Source organism: Synchiropus splendidus, chromosome 2 (assembly GCF_027744825.2).
Source record: "Synchiropus splendidus isolate RoL2022-P1 chromosome 2, RoL_Sspl_1.0, whole genome shotgun sequence".
Lineage (NCBI taxonomy): Eukaryota > Metazoa > Chordata > Actinopteri > Syngnathiformes > Callionymidae > Synchiropus > Synchiropus splendidus.
Window position 1 is genome coordinate 1,950,428 of NC_071335.1, and position 23,799 is coordinate 1,974,226.

Sequence of the window (23,799 nt, forward strand, 5' to 3'; positions counted from 1 at the left end):
CACTATAGCAGAAAGCGTCTTTCTAGTAGTTGCACATCAAATCTAAGCTGTCTGAAGTGTTTTTCCAAAGTTATCAACATTTTTATGTTTGGCGTTCCGGAATCGACCTTATCTCAGGCTGAAAACGTGTTTTCTGCATTGTGCCATAACTTTGCAGGGAAGCTTCAGAACATGAGATTTTCAGCTCCCACTATAGCAGAAAGCGTCTTTCTAGTAGTTGCACATCAAATCTAAGCTGTCTGAAGTGTTTTTCAAAAGTTATCAACATTTTTATGTTTGGCGTTCCGGAATCGACCTTATCTCAGGCTGAAAACGCGTTTTACGCATTGTGCCATAAATTTGCCGGGAAGCTTCAGAACATGGAATTTTCACTACCCACTATAGCAGAAAGGGTCATTCTTGTAGTTGCACATCAAATCTAAGCTGTCTGAAGTGTTTTTCCAAAGTCGTCAACACTTTTATGTTTGCCGTTCCGGAATCGACCTTATCTCAGGCTGAAAACACGATTTACGCATCCTGCCATAACTTTGCAGGGAAGCTTCAGAACATGAAATTTTCATATCCCACTATAGCAGAAAGGGTCTTTCTAGTAGTTGCACATCAAATCTAAGCTGTCTGAAGTGTTTTTCCAAAGTTCTCAACATTTTAATGTTTGTCGTTCTGAAATCAACCTCATCTCAGGCTGAAAACGCGTTTTCTGCATTGTGCCATAACTTTGCAGGGAAGCTTCAGAACATGAAATTTTCACCTCCCACGATAGCAGAAAGGGTCTTTCGAGTAGTTGCACATCAAATCTAAGCTGTTTGAAGTGTTTTTCCAAAGTTATCAACACTTTTATGTTTGGCGTTCCTGAATCGACCTTATCTCAGCCTGAAAACGCGTTTTATGCATTGTGCCATAACTTTGCAGGGAAGCTTCAGAACATGAAATTTACAGCTCCCACTATAGCAGAAAGGGTCTTTCTCGTAGTTGCACATCAAATCTAAGCTGTCTGAAGTATTTTTCCAAAGTTATCAACATTCTTATGTTAAGCGTTCCGGAATCAACCATATCTTAGGCTGAAAACGTGTTTTCTGCATTGTGCCATAACTTTGCAGGGAAGCTTCAGAACATGAAAATTTCACCTCCCACTATAGCAGAAAGGGTCTTTCTAGTAGGTGCACATCAAATCTAAGCTGTCTGAAGTGTTTTTCCAAAGTTATCAACATTTTTACGTTTGGCGTTCCGGAATCGACCTCATCTCAGGCTGAAAACGCGTTCTACGCATTGTGCCATAACTTTGCAGGGAAGCTTTAGAACATGAAATTTTAACCTCCCACTATTGCAGAATGCGTCTTTCTAGTAGTTGCACATCAAATCTTAGCTGTCTGAAGTGTTTTTCCAAAGTTCTCAACATTTTTATGTTTGGCGTTCTGAAATCAACCTTATCTCAGGCTGAAAACGCGTTTTACGCATTGTGCCATAACTTTGCAGGGAAGCTTCAGAACATGAAATTTTCTTATCCCACTATAGCAGAAAGGGTCTTTCTAGTAGTTGCACATCAGATCTAAGCTGTCTGAAGTGTTTTTCCAAAGTTCTCAACATTTTTATGTTTGGCGTTCTGAAATCAACCTCAACTCAGGCTGAAATCGCGTTTTCTGGATAGTGCCATAACTTTGCAGGGAGACTTCAGAACATGAAATTTTCTCTTCCCACTATAGCAGAAAGGGTCTTTCTAGTAGTTGCACATCAAATCTAAGCTGTCTGAAGTATTTTTCCATAGTTATCAACATTCTTATGTTTGGCATTCCGAAATCAACCTTATCTCAGGATGAAAAATCGTTTTCTGCATTGTCCCATAACTTTGCAGGGAAGCTTCAGAACATGAAATTTTAAACTTGCGCTATAGCAGAAAAGGTCTTTCTAGTAGTTGGACATCAAATCTAAGCTGTCTGAAGTGTTTTTCCAAAGTTATCAACATTTTAATGTTTGGCGTTCTGGAACCCACCTTATCTCAGTCTGAAAATGTGTTTTCTGCATTGTGCCGCAACTTTGCAGGGAAACCTCAGAACATGAAATTTTCAACCTCCTGCTATAGTAGAAAGGGTCTTTCTAGTAGTTGCACATCAAATCTAAGCTGTCTGAAGTGTCTTTTCAAAGTTATCAACACTTTTATGTTTGGCGTTCCGGAATCGACCTTATCTCAGGCTAAACACGCGTTTTCTACATTGTGCCATAACTTTTCAGGGGAGCATCAGAACATGACATTTTAAACTTCCACTATAGCAGAAAAGGTCTTTCTAGTAGTTGCACATCAAATCTAAGCTGTCTGAAGTGTTTTACCAAAGTTTTCAACACTTTTATGTTTGGCGTTCCGAAACCCACCTTATCTCAGGCTGAAAAAGAGTTTTTGTGCATTGTGCCATAACATCACAGGGACGCTTCAGAACATGAAATTTTCACCTCCCACTATAGCAGAAAGGGTCTTTCTCGTAGTTGCACATCAAATCTAAGCTGTCTGAAGTGTTTTTCCAAAGTTGTCCACATTTTTATGTTTGGCGTTCCGGAACCAACCTTATCTCAGGCTGTAAACGCATTTTACACATTGTGCTATAACTTTGCAGGGAAGCTTCAGAACATCGAATTTTCACCACCCACTATAGCAGAAAGGGTCTTTCTAGTAGTTGCACATCAAATCTAAGCGGTCTGAAGTGTTTTTCCATAGTTATCAACATCCTTATGTTTGGCGTTCTGGAACCCACCTTATCTGAGGCTGAAAACGCATTTTCTGCATTGTGCCATAACTTTGCAGGGAAGCTTCAGAACATGAAATATTCACATGCGACTATAGCAGAAAGGGTCTTTCTAGTAGTTACACATCAAATCTAATCTGTCTGAAGTGTTTTTCCAAAGTTATCAACATTTTTATGTTTGGCGTTTCGGAATCGACCATATCTCAGGCTGAAAACGAGTTTTCTGCATTGTGCCATAACTTTGCAGGGAAGCTTCAGAACATGAAATTTTCAACTCCCACTATAGCAGAAATGGTCTTTCTAGTAGTTGCACGTCAAATCTAAGCTGTCTGACGTGTTTTTCCAAAGTTAACAACATTTTTATGTTTGGCGTTCCGGAACCCACCTCATCTCAGGCTGAAAACGTGATTTCTGCATTGTGCCATAACTTTGCAGGGAAGCTTCAGAACATGAAATTTTCAGCTCCCACTATGTCAGAAAGGATCTTTCTAGTAGTAGCACATCACATCTAAGCTGTCTGACGTGTTTTTCCAAAGTTATCAACATTTTTATGTTTGGCGTTCCGGAATCAACCTTATCTCAGGCTGAAAAAGCGTTTTCTGCATTGTGCCATAACTTTGCAGGGAAGCTTCAGAACATGACATTTTCACCTCCCACTATAGCATAAAGGGTCTCTCTAGTAGTTGCACATCAAATCTAAGCTGTCTGAAGTGTTTTTCGGAAGTTATCAACATTTTTATGTTTGGCGTTCCGGAATCGACCTTATGTGAGGCTGAAAACGCGTTTTACGCATGGTGCCATAACTTTGCAGGGAAGCTTCAGAACATCGAATTTTCACCTCCAACTATAGCAGAAACGGTCTTTCTAGTAGTTGCACATCAAATCTAAGCTGTCTGAAATGTTTTCCGAAAGTTATCAACATTTTTATGTTTGGCGTTCCGGAATCGACCTTATCTCAGGATGAAAAATCGTTTTCTGCGTTGTCCCATAACTTTGCAGGGAAGCTTCAGAACATGAAATTTTAAACTTGCGCTATAGCAGAAAAGGCCTTTCTAGTAGTTGGACATCAAATCTAAGCTGTCTGAAGTGTTTTTCCAAAGTTATCAACATTTTAATGTTTGGCGTTCTGGAACCCACCTTATCTCAGTCTGAAAATGTGTTTTCTGCATTGTGCCGTAACTTTGCAGGGAAACCTCAGAACATGAAATTTTCAACCTCCCGCTATAGTAGAAAGGGTCTTTCTAGTAGTTTCACGTGAAATCTAAGGTGTCTGAAGTGTTTTTCCAAAGTTATCAACATTTTTATGTTTGGCGTTCCGGAACCGACTTTATCTCAGGCTGAAAACCTTTTTTTCCGCATTGTGCCATAACTTTGCAAGGAAGCTTCAGAACATGAAATTTTAAACTTCCACTATAGCAGAAAGGGTCTTTCTAGTAGTTGCTCATCAAATCTAAGCTGTCTGAAGTGTTTTTCCAAAGTTTTCAACATTTTTATGTTTGGCGTTCGGGAACCCACCTTATCTCAAGCTGAAAACGCGTTTTCTGCATTGTGCCATAACTTTGCAGGAAACTTCAGAATAAGAAATTTTAACCTCCCACTGTTGCAGAAAGGGTCTTTCTAGTAGTTGCTCATCAAATCTAAGCTGTCTGAAGTGTTTTTCCAAAGTTATCAACATTTTCATGCTTGGCGTTCCGGAATCGACCTTATCTCAGGCTGAAAAGCGTTTTTCGCATTGTGCCATAACTTTGCAGGGAAGCTTCAGAACATGAAATTTTCAGCTGCCACAATAGCAGAACTGGTGTTTCTAGTAGTTGCACATCACATCTAAGATGTCTGAAGTGTTTTTCCAAAGTTATCAACATTTTTATGTTTGGCGTAATGGAATTGACCTTATCTCAGGCTGAAAACGCGTTTTACGCATTGTGCCATAACTTTGCAGGGAAGCTTCAGAACATCAAATTTTCACCTCCCACAATGGCAGAAATGGTTTTTCTAGTAGTTGCACATCAAATCTAAGCTGTCTCAAGTGTTTTTCCAAAGTTATCAACATTTTTATGTTTGGCGTTCCGGAATCGACCTTATCTCAGGCTGAAAACGCGTTTTACGCATTGTGCCATAACTTTGCAGGGAAGCTTCAGAACATCAAATTTTCACCGCCCGCTATAGCAGAAAGGGTCTTTCTAGTACTTGCACGTCAAACTAAGGTGTCTGAAGTGTTTTTCCAAAGTTATCAACTTTTTTATGTTTTGGCGTTCCGGAATCGAACTTATCTCATGCTGAAAACGCGTTTTACGCATTGTGCCATAACTTTGCAGGGAAGCTTCAGAACATGGAATTTTCACTACCAACTATAGCAGAAAGGGTCTCTCTAGTAGTTGCACATCAAATCTAAGCTGTCTGAAGTGTTTTTCCAAAGTTATCAACATTTTTATGTTTGGCGTTGCGGAATCGAGTTTATCTCATGCTGAAAACGCGTTTTACGCATTGTGCCATAACTTTGCAGGGATGGTTCAGAACATGACATTTTCACCTCCCACTACAGCAGAAAGGGTCTTTCTAGTAGTTGCACATCAAATCTAAGCTGTCTGAAGTGTTTTTCAAATGTTATCAACATTTTTATCTTTGGCGTTCTCGAACCCACCTTATCTCAGGCTGAAAATGCGTTTTCTACATTGTGCCATAACTTTGCACGGAAGTATTAGAACATGAAATTTTCACCTGCCACTGTCGCAGAAACGGTCATTCTCGTAGTTGCAGAATGAATCTAAGCTGTCTGAAATGTTGTTCCAAAGTTATCAATATTTTTATGTTTTGCGTTCCGGAACCCACCTTATCTCAGGCTGAAAACGTGTTTTCTGCATTGTGCCATAACTTTGCAGGGAAGCTTCAGAACATGACATTTTCACGTCCCACGACAGCAGAAAGGGTCTTTCTAGTAGTTGCACATCAAATCTAAGCTGTCTGAAGTGTTTTTCCAAAGCTATCAACATTTTTATTTTTGGTGTTCCGGAATCGACCTTATCTCAGGCTGAAAACGCGTTTTCTGCATTGTGCCATAAATTTGCAGGGAAGCTTCAGAACATGAAATTTTCAGCTGCCACAATAGCAGAACTGGTGTTTCTAGTAGTTGCACATCAAATCTAAGCTGTCTGAAGTGTTTTTCCAAAGCTATCAACATTTTTATTTTTGGTGTTCCGGAATTGACCTTATCTTAGGCTGAAAACGCGTTTTATGCATTGTGCCATAACTTTGCAGGGAAGCTTCAGAACATGAAATTTTCACTTGCCACTACAGCAGAAATCATCTTTCTCGTAGTTGCACATCACATCTAAGCTGTCTGAAGTGTTTTCCCGAAGTTATCAACATTTTTCTGTTTGGTGTTTCGGAATCGACCTAATCTCAGGCTGAAAACGCGTTTTCTGCATTGTGCCATAACTTTGCAGGGAAGCTTCAGAACATGAAATTTTCTCATCCCACTATAGCAGAAAGGGTCTTTCTAGTAATTGCACATCAAATCTAAGCTGTCTGAAGTTTTTTTCCAAAGTTATCAACATTTTTATGTTTGGCGTTCCGGAACCCACCTTATCTCAGGCTGTAACCGCGTTTTCTGCATTGTGCCATAACTTTGGAGGGAAACTTCAGAACATGAAATTTTCACCTCCCACTGTAGCAGAAAGGGTCTTTCCAGTAGTTGCACATCAAATGTAAGCTCTCTGAAGTGTTTTTCCAAAGTTATGAACATTTTCATGTTTGGCGTTCGGGAATCAACCTTATCCCAAGGCTGAAAAGGCGTTTTCTGCATTGTGCCATAACTTTGCAGGGAGACTTCAGAACATGAAAATTTCACCTCCCACTATAGCAGAAAGGTTCTTTCTAGTAGTTGCACATCAAATCTAACCTGTCTGAAGTGTTTTTCCAAAGTTATAAACATTTTTATGTTTGGCGTTCCGAAACCCACCTTATCTCAGGCTGAAAACGCGTTTTCTGCATTGTGCCATAACTTTGCAGAGAAGCTTCAGAACATGAAAATTTCACCTCCCACTATAGCAGAAAGGGTCTTTCTCGTAGTTGCACATCAAATCTAAGCTGTCTGAAGTGTTTTCCCAAAGTTATCAACATTTTTATGTTTGGCGTTCCGGAATCAACCTTATCTCAGGCTGAAAACGCCTTTTCTGCATTGTGCCATAACTTTGCATGGAAGCTTCAGAACATGAAATTTTCACCTCCCACAATGGCAGAAATGGTCTTTCTAGTAGTTGCACATCAAATCTAAGCTGTCTCAAGTGTTTTTCCAAAGTTATCAACATTTTTATGTTTGGCGTTCCGGAATCGACCTTATCTCAGGCTGAAAACGCGTTTTATGCATTGTACCATAACTTTGGTGGGAAGCTTCAGATCATCGAATATTCACCACCCACTATAGTAGAAAGGGTCTTTCTAGTAGTTGCTCATTAAATCTAAGCTGTCTGAAGTGTTTTTCCAAAGTTATCAACATTTTCATGTTTGGCGTTCCGGAATCGACCTTATCTCAGGCTGAAAACGCGTTTTACGCATTGTGCCATAACTTTCCATAAAGCTTGAGAACATGAAATTTTCACCTCCCACTATAGCAGAAAGGATCTTTCTAGTAGTTGCACATCAAATCTAAGCTGTCTGAAGTGTTTTCCCGAAGTTATCAACATTTTTCTGTTTGGTGTTTCGGAATGGACCTAATCTCAGGCTGAAAACGCGTTTTCGGAATTGTGCCATAACTTTGCAAGGAAGCTTCAGAACATGAAGTTTTCACCTCCCACTATAGCAGAAAGGGTCTTTCTAGTAGTTGCACATCAAATCTCACCTGTCTGAAGTGTTTTTCGAAAGTTATCAACATTTTTATGTTTGGCTTTCCCGAAGCCCACCTTATCTCAGGATGAAAACGCGTGTTGTGCATTGTGCCATAACTTCTCATCGAAGCTTGAGAACAAGAAATTTTTACCTCCCACTATAGCAGAAAGGGTCTTTCCAGTAGTTGTTCATCACATCTAAGATGACTGAAGTGTTTTTCGAAAGTTGTCAATACTTTTATGTTTGGTGTTCCGAAACCCACCTTATCTCAGGCTGAAAACGCGTTTTGTGCATTGTGCCATAACTTCTTAGGGAAACTTCAGAACATGAAATTTTCACCTCCCACTATAGCAGAAAGGGTCTTTCTAGTAGTTGTACATCTAATCTGAGCTTTCTGAAGTGTTTTTCGAAAGTTATCAACACTTTTATCTTTAGCGTTCCGAAACCCACCATATCACAGGCTGACAACGCGTTTTGTGCTTTGTGCCATAACTACTCAGGGAAGCTGCAAAACATGAAATTTTCACCTCCCACTATAGCAGAAAGTGTCACAACCTCTTCCGCTGATGTCACCACCCAACCCACCTCGTCACATTCACACCTGCCTCCAATCTTCTGACGGTATAAAGACCGGACCAACCTGCCAGTCCTCGCCTGTTCGTCAACCCTTCATGGTTGGTCTCAGAGCGGGATAGTTAGCTATTTAACTCTTCCTGCACATCGCATTGTCAGAGTCATTTCCGTTTGTTTCTTCTGCCTCAGAGCTTCTGCCTGCCTCCACCTCCTGAACCCCTACTCCACTGCCTGCACCTCCTGCACCATCACCGCACGACCAGCCGGATTCCTTGATCCTCAACAACCACTAGTCCAGGATCTCCTCCACAGAATCAGAAGAACCTTCCTACCCAGCACGATTAAAATAACAATCTTTTGATCTCCAAAACTGCATTTGAGTCTCCTGCTTCAGTACACGTTACAGAAAGGGTCTTTCTAGTAGTTGCACATGAAATCTAAGCTGTCTGAAGTGTTTTTCGAAAGTTATCAACTTTTTTATGTTTGGCGTTCCGGAATCGACCTTATCTAAGGCTGAAAACGCCTTTTGTGCATTGTGCCATAACTTCTAAGGAAAGCTTCCGGACAAGAAATTTTTACGTCCCACTAAAGCAGAAAGGGTCTTTCTAGTAGTTGAACATGAAATCTAAGCTGTCTGAAGTGTTTTTCGAAAGTTATCAACATTTTTATGTTTGGCGTGCCGAAACCCACCTAATCTCTGGCTGAAAACGTCTTTTCTGCATTGTGCCATAACTTCTCAGGGAAGCTTCAGAACATGAAAGTTTCACCTCCCACTATAGCAGAAAGGGTCTTTCTAGTAGTTGCACATCAAATCTAAGCTGTCTGAAGTGTTTTTCAAAAGTTGTCATCACTTTTATGTTTGGCGTTGCGAAACCCACCTTATATCAGGCTGAAAACGCGTTTTGTGCATTGTGCCATAATTTATAAGGAAAGCTTATGAACAAGAAATTATTACCTCCCACTATAGCAGAAAGGGTCTGTCTAGTAGTTGCATATCAAATCTGAGCTTTCTGAAGTGTTTTTCGTAAGTTATCAACATTTTTCTGTCTGGCGTTCCGAAACCCACCTTATCTCAGGCTGAAAACGCGTTTTGTGCATTGTGCCATAACTACTCTGGGAAGCTGCAAAACATGAAATTTTCACCTCTCACTATAGCAGAAAAGGTCTTTCTAGTAGTTGCACATCAAATCTAAGCATTCTGAAGTGTTTTTCGAAAGTTGTCACCATTTCTATGTTTGGCGTTCCGAAACCCACCTTATCTCTCGCTGAAAACGCGTTCTCTGCATTGTGCCATAACTACTCAGGGAAGCTTCAGAACATGAAATTTTCACCTACCACTGTAGCAGAAAGGGTCTTTCTAGTCGTTGCACATCAAATCTAAGCTGTCTGAAGTGTTTTTCGTAAGTTATCAACATTTTTCTGTCTGGCGTTCCGAAACCCATCTTATCTCATGCTGAAAACGCGTTTTGTGCATTGTGCCATAACTCCACATCGAAGCTTCAGAACATGAAATTTTCACGTCCCACGACAGCAGAAACGGTCTTACTAGTAGTTGCACATCAAATCTAAGCTGTCTGAAGTGTTTTTCGAAAGTTATCAACATTTTTATGGTTGGCGTTCCGAAACCCTCCTTATCTCAGGCTGAAAACGCGTGTTTTGCATTGTGCCATAACTTCTCATCGAAGCTTGACAACATGAAATTTTCACCTCCCACTATGGCAGAAAAGGTCTTCCTTGTAGTTGGACATCAAATCTAAACTGTCTGAAGTGTTTTTCGAAAGTTATCAACATTTTTATCTCTGGCGTTCCGAAACCCACCTTATCTCTGGCCGAAAAGAAATTTGTGCATTGTGCCATAACTTCTCAGGGAAGCTTCAGAACAAGAAATTTTCACCTCCCATAATAGCAGAAAGGGTCTTTCTAGTAGTTGTTCATCAAATCTAAGATGTCTGAAGTGTTTATCGAAAGTTGTCAATACTTTTATGTTTGGCGTTCCGAAACCCACCTTATCTCAGGCTGAAAACGCGTTTTGTGCATTGTGCCATAACTTCTCAGGGAAGCTTCAGAACATGAAATTTTCGCGTCCCACTATAGCAGAAAGGGTCTTTCTAGTAGTTGTTCATCAAATCTAAACTGTCTGAAGTGTTTTTCGAAAGTTGTCAATACTTTTATGTTTGGCGTTCCGAAACCCTCCTTATCTCTGGCTGAAAACGCGTTCTCTGCATTGTGCCATAACTACTCAGGGAAGCTTCAGAACATGAAATTTTCACCTACCACTGTAGCAGAAAGGGTCTTTCTAGTCGTTGCACATCAAATCTAAGCTGTCTGAAGTGTTTTTCGTAAGTTATCAACATTTTTCTGTCTGGCGTTCCGAAACCCATCTTATCTCATGCTGAAAACGCGTTTTGTGCATTGTGCCATAACTCCACATCGAAGCTTCAGAACATGAAATTTTCACGTCCCACGACAGCAGAAACGGTCTTACTAGTAGTTGCACATCAAATCTAAGCTGTCTGAAGTGTTTTTCGAAAGTTATCAACATTTTTATGGTTGGCGTTCCGAAACCCTCCTTATCTCAGGCTGAAAACGCGTGTTTTGCATTGTGCCATAACTTCTCATCGAAGCTTGACAACATGAAATTTTCACCTCCCACTATGGCAGAAAAGGTCTTCCTTGTAGTTGGACATCAAATCTAAACTGTCTGAAGTGTTTTTCGAAAGTTATCAACATTTTTATGTCTGGCGTTCCGAAACCCACCTTATCTCTGGCCGAAAAGAAATTTGTGCATTGTGCCATAACTTCTCAGGGAAGCTTCAGAACAAGAAATTTTCACCTCCCATAATAGCAGAAAGGGTCTTTCTAGTAGTTGTTCATCAAATCTAAGATGTCTGAAGTGTTTATCGAAAGTTGTCAATACTTTTATGTTTGGCGTTCCGAAACCCACCTTATCTCAGGCTGAAAACGCGTTTTGTGCATTGTGCCATAACTTCTCAGGGAAGCTTCAGAACATGAAATTTTCGCGTCCCACTATAGCAGAAAGGGTCTTTCTAGTAGTTGTTCATCAAATCTAAACTGTCTGAAGTGTTTTTCGAAAGTTGTCAATACTTTTATGTTTGGCGTTCCGAAACCCTCCTTATCTCAGGCTGAAAAGTCTTTTCACGCATTGTGCCATAACTTCTCAGGGAAGCTTCAGGACATGAAATTTTCACGTCCCACTATAGCAGAAAGGTTTTTTCTAGTATTTGCCGAACAAATCTAAGCTGTCTGAAGTGTTTTTAGAGGTTTTTCAACAATTTTATTTTTGTCGGTCTGTAAACTACCTTTCATTTGGCTGAAAACGCGTTTTATGCACTGTTTACTCACTGTTCAGGGATGCCTGAGAACAGGAAAATTTCTCATGCAACTATAGGAGAAACACTCTTTCTAGTATAATAAACACTAAACCTACATTTCGGAACTGTATTTCAGGGGGTTATCAACTTTTTTTTTTTCCTGGTCAGAAACTCAGCTTCTCCTGGGCTGAATACACGTTTTCTGCTATCTTCACTCACTGCTCAGGGATTACTCACAAAATGAAAATTGCACCTGCAACTATAGGACAAACCCTGTATGTAGTACACTCAGCACTAAATAAAACTTTCTGAACTGTTTTCAAAGCGTTGGCAACAATTTTATATTTTCAAAACGCGTTCACTGCACTGTTCAAACAGTGCTTAGGCGTGACTCAGAACATGAAAATTTCAACTGCAGCAATAGGAAAAACACTCCTTCTAGTATTTTCAGCTCTAAATGTACCTTTCTGAACTGTTCAATGGGTTATCATCTTCTTTCTTCCTGGTCAGAAACTGAGCTTCTCTCAGCCTGAAAACGCGTTTTCTGCACTGTTCACTCACTGCTCAGCGAAGGCCTCAGAACATGACAATTTTACCTGCCAATATTAGCAGAAAAGGTGTTTTGAGAGGGTCCAGAACTAATTCAACCTGTCTAAGGTTTCAGATAGTTGTCAAGATTTTTATTTTTGTCGGTCAGAAAACCACCTTTTCTTGAGCTGAATACGCATTTTCTGCTCTCTTCACTCACTGCTCAGGGATTATTCACAACATGAAAATTTCACCTGCAACTCTCGGATAAACACTCTTTCTAGTATATTCAACACTAAACCTACATTTCTGAACGATATCTCAGGCGGTTAACTTATTTTTTCTGGTCTGAAACCCAGCTTTTGACGGGTTGAAAAGGCGTTTTCTGCACTGTTCACTGACTGATCGGAATAGCCTCTGAACATGAAAATATCACGTACAACTATCGGAAAAACAGCCTTTCTAGTGTGACACCCACTTATTTGTGGTCACAGGGTGTGTGTTAGATGTCATTTAATTGTTCAGCATGGAGTTGATTAACCGGCAGGTTTATAATTAGGTCAGTAGAGGGCAGGATAGGACAGAGGTTGGGCATTGAAGATGTGTGGGTAAATAGGAAGTGACAATTTTTTCATTACTTTTCCGTGTTCAGTTCAAGAATCAAGTGTTTATATTGTACAAAAACTGTATCATTTAAATGTAAACTTTTATTTGAATTGTTTCATAAAAACAGATGGAAATGTAAAGTGCAAACCTTATTGACATGATTTAGAAAGACAGCTTGTTAAGCAGATGTGATCTGCAGCAGCAGGGTCATTAGCACGTCTTGGTTACTTCTCACTCCCTCTACAGCAGCATTTCCTGCCTATGGGACTGTGGATTTCCTGTCAGCAGACCCCACGCCCAAATGAAGCTCCATCCATCAACATGTACAAACGCCGGAGGGAAATAAGTGCAGATGAAAACTGCTCCCACAAACTACTGCTTCACGTTTTCCATTGCCAATATGCCAACGTCGCTGTGATGCAAGCTAGGTCGGCTGCTCCAGGGTCCTCATTACCGGAGGCCCAAAAACGCAGTTTATCTCCATGCTGCCTCCCAAGTCATGAGACTAGAGACGCTTAAAAGGGCCACCGTGGAGCAGCCAGTAAATGATGTGTTTCATGGGTGGTTTTTGAAGAGTTGATTAACCGGCAGGTATATAATTCGGTCAATAGAGGGCAGGAGAGGACAGAGGTTGGGCATTGAAGATGTGTGGGTAAATAGGAAGTGACACTTTTTTTCATTACTTATCTCACCATCGACAAATGTGGAAGCCTCGTGTGACTCTGTCCACATTTAGTTTCAGGTTAGTCAAATCCATTTGTTTATAATGTTTGTTCCACTTGGGATTGACTGATTTGGGGTCTGAGTGTGTGGATGGTGACGTGGTTTTTAAGTATATGGTTTTTCCTTCGTACTTTGAGTTCGCTCTGTGTGGGTGTGGCGCTTGTAAGCTAATACTGACAACCTACGTTGACATGGCACGGGTGATTGAGTTGTGTGGAGTTCGGTTTGCTTGTGGTGAATAACGGTGTTTGGTGAAAAGTAAAGTTTTATTATTTCTCAACACTAGCCAAAAGGTTTAATGGCAGCATTAGGGTTAGATGAAAATCAATTATGAATGTGGTTCATGATGTCTGACAGTTGTTGTATGACAAAGTGAGATGTTTGTGAGTGATGTTTCAGAAAGAGATCTAATTGTGGTGTGGGTTACCACAATGAAAAAAAAGAATGCCTTGGATTACTTTTCTCACCATCGACACATGTAGAAGCCTTGTGTGACTCTGTCCGCATTTTGTTTCAGACGGCGTTCTACTGACCACATTGAGACACCACCTTTTAACTGTAGACAAGGTCACAGTATTCAGACCTGTTTCAGATGCATAGTTTTGGATACAAAGTTTTCTTCCTAAGCTTTTGGAGGGAGCAGAGGTGAGAGCAGCCGACTGGTCTCTCCAAGAGGGGCAGCCATGATCAGCACGGCTATGATTTGGATGGCAGGGGTCACCACGCCCCTTCGACCAGCGACGGTGTTCCCTCCCGGGCAGCGAATGTGTGTGGAGTAGGCGCCACGACCGGAGCACCACGCTGACGGACTGTTGAAACTCCAAAATTTCTGGTCGAGTGAGAGAGGTTCTGTGATGGATGAGCCGGTCCACGGAGGTCATGAAGAGCGCAATAATGCTCTCAAGCGCTGTGAGCTGGTTGCCGACGGCGTAAACACCATTCCACTGCGCTATGGTGGCTCTGTCAGAGGTGGGTGGGATGGTCACTCCTCAGGGGGGAGGTTGAGATTCCAGGGCGAACGCATCAGGCATCGGGCATGATGGCTGAGTAAGCGTGAATGCCGCACCGCCAATCCAAACCCTCCACGTGACAGTAAGCTCCGTACCTGACCAAGTGTGGTCCTAGTGCCAGTGGAGTTTCAGAATCGCCTCGGGAATAGTCCAGATTTCTTCCAGTTGTGGGCAGACAACATGCGGTCGTGATCTGTGTGTAGTCTCGCCATCCAACGCCAGCAGGCCGTTAGTGAAGAGGGATGATTCTTGAGCTGCCGGTGGAGAGAGAGCTCAACTTCGATACGACGGCGGCGGATGACATGAGGCGCAGGAGAAGATCAAGCGGGAACCTGACTCCACCATGTCGTCGGGTTTAGGTTTTCAAGGTCTTGTGCACAAGGCGATTAGCTATAACATAAGCCGTCCCTAGTTCCAAGCACACTACCTCCCTTTGCCTCTCTGGTAAAGGGCCCCTCGGTTGGTCAACTCAGTCAGCCTCTTGTTGCGGACACGGTTCTAAGACTATAATAAGCATATCAACTATACCTTATTATATTAGTGAGTAGTGTCGGCGCTTCACTGAGCGGGTTATTTAATGAGCCCGACCTGTTAAGAAACAGGTTCTTGACCTTACAATGCTACACCTTACCGTAGTCTCTTTACTTAACTTCGTTTAGGGACTCATGATCGGATTCTAAATCCATTCCTTTCAAATAACATTTTCCCCATAAATGCCTAAAACTACCACCTCATCATTGACACAATAATTCAGGATGGAATAATGCTACCATGTGAGACACTCATTAAATGTGCAACAGGAGGAAATCAAACAATAACTCACCTATAACCCAATTGATGGTAGTAGGTAGGAGCCAGTTGATTCTTTAGTAGTCAGGGATCAACGCCGTTGTGCCTTTTCAGTACTTAATTCGTACTCAATTTTATTTTGTTTTTTGTCACAAAAATGTTTCTTCAAAAAATTAATAAAAGAATAGTAAAAACAGCAAAGTCAACCAAAAATAATAAAATCCATAAACTCAAGGGTATTGCCAGACGCTGATACCCAACAATATCAAAAGTACCGCCAGACGCTGGTACTAGTACATATACTTCAAAAACCATATAATCAAAAATACTTCAAAAACCGTATAATTAAAAATACTTCAAAACCATATAATCAAAAATACTTCAAAGACCGTATAATTAAAAATACTTCAAAACCATATAATCAAAAATACTTCAATAACCGTATAATTAAAAATACTTCAAAACCATATAATCAAAATTACTTCAATAAAAAGGATTAATTCAAAAATAGTAAGAGAGAAATAAAAGATGAGTTAAATCAAATGGTCCGAGAGCAAACAGCAAGAGCACCGTCCCAAGATAAGATAAAAACTTACGGCGGACAAACGCGGGCGAAGATCCAAAAAGAGCAAGAACCCAGGGTCACATCTCCGAGCGCTTATATAGCCACACACGGCTTTGAAGACATACCGACATCCGTTTTCTCACGCCAAGCCAATTAGTCATATCTATAACTTATCTTGTTTTTTCTCCAGGTGGCCTTTTGAAGTCCTTCCCTCAAAAGGATACATGTTCGGTGATAGATCATATTAGTGTCAATTGCGTCAGCACTTACATCATTTTTTACGTCACTGATGCCCGGTTCACCATATTAGGTCAGTACATCCACTCCATTTTGCCAGCACGTGCGCACAGGTTCAAACTAAGTTCAAGATGGCCACTTTCTCATGACTTCAAATGAGCGCGCCTTCAAGGTCATTCTCAGATCCAAGCACACAGCTGTTCGTGAGTTCAAACGCGCATGATCAAAAGCATACAGGTTCACTAAAGTTCGAAACATTAAACAATTAATGATAAAAAATCAGAAACAATATCAAATATTATTTAGCAGGTCCATTAATGATAAAAACAGAAACAATATCAAATATTATTTAGCAGGTCCATTAATGATAAAAACAGAAACAATATCAAATATTATTTAGCAGGTTTTGATTATAATATTTTCGAACTTCCAGTGTATACAACATCCCCCTCCGAAAATATCGTCCTTCACCATTTGTCCAATTCGTCAAAGTCCAGTGGTCCAATTCCTTCGTCGTCATCATTTCGTTGTCTCATCAGGGACTCGAGATCGTCCAATTCTCTCATCATGTTCACGTAGTAGCAGATCCACATCAGTGCCGATGCCGATCTTGGCACACCAGGCGACGTAGGGCTGGACGTCAAAGGGGCAGTGTAGTCATTAGGTTCTCCACCACAATCCTCAGACGCTGCGGGACCTGGAACCTCATATTGGGGAGTGGTGGGTGAATATTCATTTCGTGGGGCTGGAGTCGAGTGGCTTGCAGATTGAGAAGATGTGGGGCACAGATCACTGGAGTCTTCAGTTTGAGGAGAAGGTGTCTGGCATCTTGGTGATGCCGGGGGTACAGGGTTTAGCATGCTTCCGGGGTTCATCTCCACAGGGCCATCTGTCCCCGGGTGAGAGCCATTAACGGGGCCTGCTACGAACTGTCCTACATCAGGGAAGACAAAGCTAGTGTCCCTCATGTTTAACCCACACAGGTGGCAACTTCCCAGGATATGGCCATCGTGCTTACAAAGGAGTGGATCTTTAAGGGCTACTAATTCTCCCTTACAATAAGCACAATTTGCTGCGCTGGCATCTCCTTGGTGATTTGGCTGTTCTTCCTGGCTGTCCTCAACTGCACTACTTTCTGAAGGTGGTGGGGCATTCGGCAGTGGTTCGGGAGAGGACCGCGCTGGCTCAGGGTACATCGGTACAGACACGGAGGCCCTCCGACACTTGGGTGCCCTTGGGGCTGGAGTAGCTACCGACTCCGAGCTAGCAGGTGTCTCGTCATTGGACGGGAGATTGCTTCTCCCTCCAGAGGCCACCTCTGTGCTACTGGATGTCGCGGCTCTCCTTGCCCAACGTCTCGCCGGGTTTGGTCTCCGGGGGGCGGGCCTCCCGAGTTGCCGTTTGTACTGTTGGAGCATGGCAGGGCGCCTCCAGTCGCGATTCCCCTCCAACACCGCCATTGCTTCCTCCTTAGCTCCACTCATCACCAGTCGGGCGAATTTTTCCCAAGTGACTGGTCTTTGCATATGCCAACCATGTGCCGTGGGCACCACTGATCTGCCTTTCAACAACCTTTCGATCCACTCATAGTAACCACTAGGACAATATCCTCCTTGGTAATGTTGTGTACCAAACCCCCCATGCCACAATTCATCATGCTCCCTGACGACGCACTCCTCCCAGTCCTCATACACACTCACAACATCTTTCTGCCATTGAGTCACCATCAGTAAGTTTGTGTCGCAGAGGTAAATCTGCTTTCCGGGAGGTTGGTAGCCTGGCTGAATGTTTCCTGGCCCCCAAGGTCTGGCTGGGCTAACATTTCCCAAGTCTTCGTTGTATATTTCTCCCACCTGTTCGGTTTTCAGCACCATTCCCTCCATCATATACGGGGGATGGAATGCTCCGCGTTCAATCCAGGATGTCTGCCCAGGTCCTATTTTACAATGGTACGCCCTAATGGCGTACGTGGTCAACGGGGGCAGCTTATCATCCCCGGGGAACGTAAACTCCCAGAGTTCAGCACAAACAACTGGGAGCCAATGGTTCAATGGCTCGTTCTCCCGGCACATTACCACAAAACGTGGCCATGCCTGGAGAATGAACGGGGTCTCCTTTTCGAATGACCACACAACCCGATCCTTTGCTTTGATTTCATGCGGTATCCACAATTTTTGGACCTTCTTTTTATGATCTTGGGTAAGTACACCGCGTGACACCTTTGCTGTAAATCTCATGCGGGGCTCACCCCTCCAATATTCAACCATTTTGGTGGAGGGTCCCCAACTAAAAATCCTATGTCTTCCTCTGTCTACAGGGCGGACTTTGGTTCCGGGATCAAGGGGCTCCATGATCACATCTAGGGCATACAGGACTGTCGTTTTTTGCGTGTGCCATGGATCCCATTGATCTGCTTTGTCGTTCCCGTCCGTAATCACAATTGAGCCCTGTAGAAACATTACAAAATGTCAATTCTGAGAAGGTCTACGAACAGTAGACGCCATCCCAAACAGCCTTATGCTGTTCGAAGTTTTCCATATCTTTATGGGGTAACAAGTCCCCATCAGGTAACCTATATAAAACACAGAGACATACAAAGAAGTTCCTCCAGCTAACTTTTTGAACAGAATCCATATCATCAGAATTATCCATTGCGCAGTAAGATTAAGTGCTGCCTTTTTATACCTCCCCAGGGTTGACCAAATTAATGTCAGCAATAAACCTATGAGTATGAAATATATCGCCGTTCCTGCTATAATGCAATAGGTACACTGAGAACCTATGCAAAACAAAAGGGCCAATTCGGTGTACAGACTGTCCAGTACGTATACTATGGTGACCGCGGTCGGCCAAAGCCATGGTCTCTGAGGGCTTAAATTTAAACCCGCGCATCCAATGAGGCTGAACGAGGCATGTAAAGGGGATGCTTTTCTAACGAAAAAGCGAATGCATCCTACTATTAATCCGAGGATGCATCCCAGACAAGTTTTTTGCTTATGTAATGGAGGAACAAATATTACTTGTAAAATGGACAGCATTGCAAGATCAATAAAATCTGTCCCTATCTGGGGAGGACTCTCTGGGTGATACCCGGTGGTGTTCGTCTGGTTGCTTGCCATGTTCAGCGTGACTAAACTTGTGTCTTGCTGCGCAGCTCTTTTTATGTGCTTGCGGATGGAGGCATTACCTTGAGTCTCCTGTTGACGTCGACGGAACGTCAGTGCATCTGCTCCAATACACGCCCATGTCATCCAGAAGAGTGTCCAAACTATTGTCTGGTTCCGTGCTGTGTTTAAACACTTTATGGGTATTTTAATGTAATCGTGGGTAAAAGCCATGAAGCGTAGTACATTGCTCTGCAAAGTTGTATCATCTAGTTTTCCTTTTAATCAGTCCTGAAGTGATATCGTAAACTAATACTTTGGTACTGATTTAAGATGTATTTTTCTGTTATTACAGTGGTAACTTTTGATCTCTCACTCTCTTTCTCTCTCTCTCTCCACCCTCTGAGAGTTTTAAGAGAACTCTAAGTAACTGTGATTTTACACGGTGTATTGTCCGTCCTTCAACACCAGTCCTCTCTTCAGGAGAACTGGGTAACTTTGAAGTTAAGTAATATTAATATTATTAAACTGATGCCTAACACTCACTTTAAAATTATGATTTTCATCCTAAGATTTTCCTTATTTACTTCCCCCTCAGGCACTTTCGTGGCCAGTACCTTAATCCTTAAGACATAAGTGGGATGCCTAATTCAAACCTAGCTATACCCTTTGTCCATTGACTTTTTTCCACTTTTCTTGCTTGGTGCCGTTTTCCTCCTCCGTCTTTCTGTCCCGTCCAGGGCACGCACAGATTCGTGCCTCAAAACACCTTCTCCCCAGCACGTTACCATCAGTGGTTTCCAGCGTAAGGATGGTGAGGATAGGCCGGCGATTCATGCCCCCCATGCATGAGCTGTTGCACATGTATGACAGCAAAATGGTCGTATGGCGAGAGCCAAGCTGAAGCGGTTCATACGGCACAGTCACACTATGCCTCTTCGTGTTGGGGTCTTCATAATACAGTGCCAGTTGGCTGCCCTCGAGCCGAATCAAGTGGCTGCTGTTTTTTCTTGACCTTACAATGCTACACCTTATCGTAGTCTCTTTACTTAACTTCGTTTAGGGACTCATGATCGGATCCTAAATCCATTCCTTTCAAATAACATTTTCCCCATAAATGCCTAAAACTACCACCTAATCATTGACACAATAATTCAGGATGGAATAATGCTACCATGTGAGACACTCATTAAATGTGCAACAGGAGGAAATCAAACAGTAACTCACCTATAACCCAATTGATGGTAGTAGGTAGGAGCCAGTTGATTCTTTAGTAGTCAGGGATCAACGCCGTTGTGCCTTTTCAGTACTTAATTCGTACTCAATTTTATTTTGTTTTTTGTCACAAAAATGTTTCTTCAAAAAATTAATAAAAGAATAGTAAAAACAGCAAAGTCAACCAAAAACAATAAAATCCATAAACTCAAGGGTATTGCCAGACGCTGATACCCAACAATATCAAAAAGTACCGCCAGACGCTGGTACTAGTACATATACTTCAAAAACCATATAATCAAAAATACTTCAATAACCGTATAATTAAAAATACTTCAAAACCATATAATCAAAAATACTTCAAAGACCGTATAATTAAAAATACTTCAAAACCATATAATCAAAAATACTTCAATAACCGTATAATTAAAAATACTTCAAAACCATATAATCAAAATTACTTCAATAAAAAGGATTAATTCAAAAATAGTAAGAGAGAAATAAAAGATGAGTTAAATCAAATGGTCCGAGAGCAAACAGCAAGAGCACCGTCCCAAGATAAGATATAAAAACTTACAGCGGACAGACGCGGGCGAAGATCCAAAAAGAGCAAGAACTCAGGGTCACATCTCCGAGCGCTTATATAGCCACACACGGCTTTGAAGACATACCGACATCCGTTTTCTCACGCCAAGCCAATTAGTCATATCTATAACTTATCTTGTTTTTTCTCCAGGTGGCCTTTTGAAGTCCTTCCCTCAAAAGGATACATGTTCGGTGATAGATCATATTAGTGTCAATTGCGTCAGCACTTACATCATTTTTTACGTCACTGATGCCCGGTTCACCATATTAGGTCAGTACATCCACTCCATTTTGTCAGCACGTGCGCACAGGTTCAAACTAAGTTCAAGATGGCCACTTTCTCATGACTTCAAATGAGCGCGCCTTCAAGGTCATTCTCAGATCCAAGCACACAGCTGTTCGTGAGTTCAAACGCGCATGATCAAAAGCATACAGGTTCACTAAAGTTCGAAACATTAAACAATTAATGATAAAAAATCAGAAACAATATCAAATATTATTTAGCAGGTCCATTAATGATAAAAACAGAAACAATATCAAATATTATTTAGCAGGTCCATTAATGATAAAAACAGAAACAATATCAAATATTATTTAGCAGGTTTTGATTATAATATTTTCGAACTTCCAGTGTATACAACACACCATACGGAACGCAGCCAACTCTGGGAACACAGTCTCCAGATCCACCTCATAGCAGCGCCTGGCTCTCCTCAAACTCATCCCATGGCTTGGAAGAAGGAAAATTGGAACGGTTTGACTGCTTGTAGGCCAGTCGTAGCGTCCTATTCGCTGAGGTTTAGTGTTGAATATCCTAGAAATTGTTTTTTCACTCTCGTTGCTGGTGAAACTTTCATGTTCTGAGGCATCGCTGAGCAGTGAGTGAACAGTGCAGAAAACAGGTTTTCAGCCCGAGGGACCTGTAGCTTTCAGACCATCAAACATAAAAATGTTGATCAGTCTCTGAAACCACTTCGGAGACATTGAATTTGTTCTGCAGCTACTAGAAAGACCCCTTCCGCTAAGCTGGTGTGTGCTCATGACTCCTGTTTGGACTCTGGCAAGAATCAACCAGTAGTGCAAGTACGTCATAATCCGCAGACTCTGTCTCCTTAGTAGTTCGAGCCACTCCTCCATGCACTTGGTGAAAAAACGAGGCCCTAGACACTAGAGACCGTGTTGTGGAAGTAGGCGTCTGCAAGATCTATGGAGGTCATCCACTCTGACACTCTGACACACTCCAGGAGTCTGCTGGTAGTCCAGAAACGCTGTCTGGTCATGAATTGGTTGAGGAGACTGAGATCTAGAACAGGTTTCCACTCTCCTGTCTTCTTGGGTTCCTGAAAGAACCCGAAGTAAATCCCAGTGTAGGAGGATCGCTTTGGCACTAGCTCGATTATTTCCTTTGACAGGAGATCGCGGTCCTCCTCCATCAGACATGACCGCTTGTTCTCTGAGTTCACTCAGGTCCATGTGGTGACCGAGAACCTGGGGGTTGACTGTGAAGCTGAAGGGCGTGTCAATCACCGTTTATTTTCTCGACCCATATGGGGAGGTGAGGAGACAGGCTCAGCACAGGAGCGGACCCGGCCTCCAGGGCGGGTCTAGGACGAAAGGGTCGTCGGTGCTCAGCGCCCACTCCTCTGGGGACTTCAAGTCCCGCTGGTTCTTCAAAAACAGACTCGCTTTTGTCATCTGAGCCGTCAGAGGAATTCGGTTCCCCAAACTTGCAGTGTACCTTGATCTGACACTGCAATTCTCCTAAGCTGGAGACCCGAGGGACCGGCCCAATCATCTTGAGAAGAAGATGACTCTGGAGATGACGATGTCCTGCTTGCCTATGAGAGGTTTGGAGGGCTGCAGAGAACAGAATCACAGACAGACATTGCATCAGACATCGCATCAGACATAGCGTGAGGGAGCTGAGAACAGAGCAGGTCTGGCACGCAGCGCCTACTGAGTGATCCTTTGAAGAGGTGGCTTTCGCGGTCCTGTGGCGACCCCTGCTGGAAACTGGCGAGTCTGAAGAATTAGAAGAGTTAATGGCAGAATTGAAACTCTCCTGACTTTTGGCTGCAACCAGGATCTGTTGAGAGACGGAAAAGTGTTATTTGATGCCTATGCTTCTTATTGTGGCGAATCTGAAGAAAAAACTCCAGGCTCCAGAAACTTCCCCAGGTACAGTTCTGACGTCAGGGATAAAGAGGCAGAGAGACTGTTACTATCCTGCTCGGTCTCATGAGACGATGTCAAACAAAAACACATTTTTGAAGCCGGAGTTTCGGACTGACTGGAACCGGAAGAGCGGGTGATGATCCCTAATTTTGGGCAGAGAAGAAACAGACCCGATACCAAAGTAATGAATCTTTTTTTTTTTCAAGGTAGACTTCGGTTTAGATGTATGCTTTTAGATACAAAGTTCTTCCTACGCTTTTGGAGGGAGCAGAGGTGAGAGCAGCCGGCTGGTCTCTCCAAGAGGAGCTGCGAGGATCAGCGAGGCTATTATACGGTGTTCCCCCCGGGCGGCGGCTGTGTGTGTAGGAGGCGCCGCGAGCAGAGCACCACGCCGACAGACTGTTGAATCTCCAAAATCTGTGGTGGACTGAGAGAGGTTCTGCGATGGATGAGCCTGTCCACGGAGCTCATAAGGAGTGCGATGATGTTCTCAAGCGCTAAGAGCCGGTTGCTGACGGCGTAGACACCATTCTACTGCGCGATGGTGGCTCTGTCACCGCCGGGTGGGATGGTCACTCCTCAGGGGGGAGGTCAAGCTCCAGGGGCGAGGGCGCGCATCGCGCATTACGGCTGAGTGAGAGGGAACACCGTGCCGCAAATCCAAACCCTCCACCTATTAAGCTCCGTACCTAGCCACGTGCGGTCCGAGTGCCAGTGGAGTGTCAGAACTGCGCCGGGAATAGTCCGGAATGAATTGCACGAGCAGTTGATGTTTACCCAACAGACGGCAGTCCACACTCA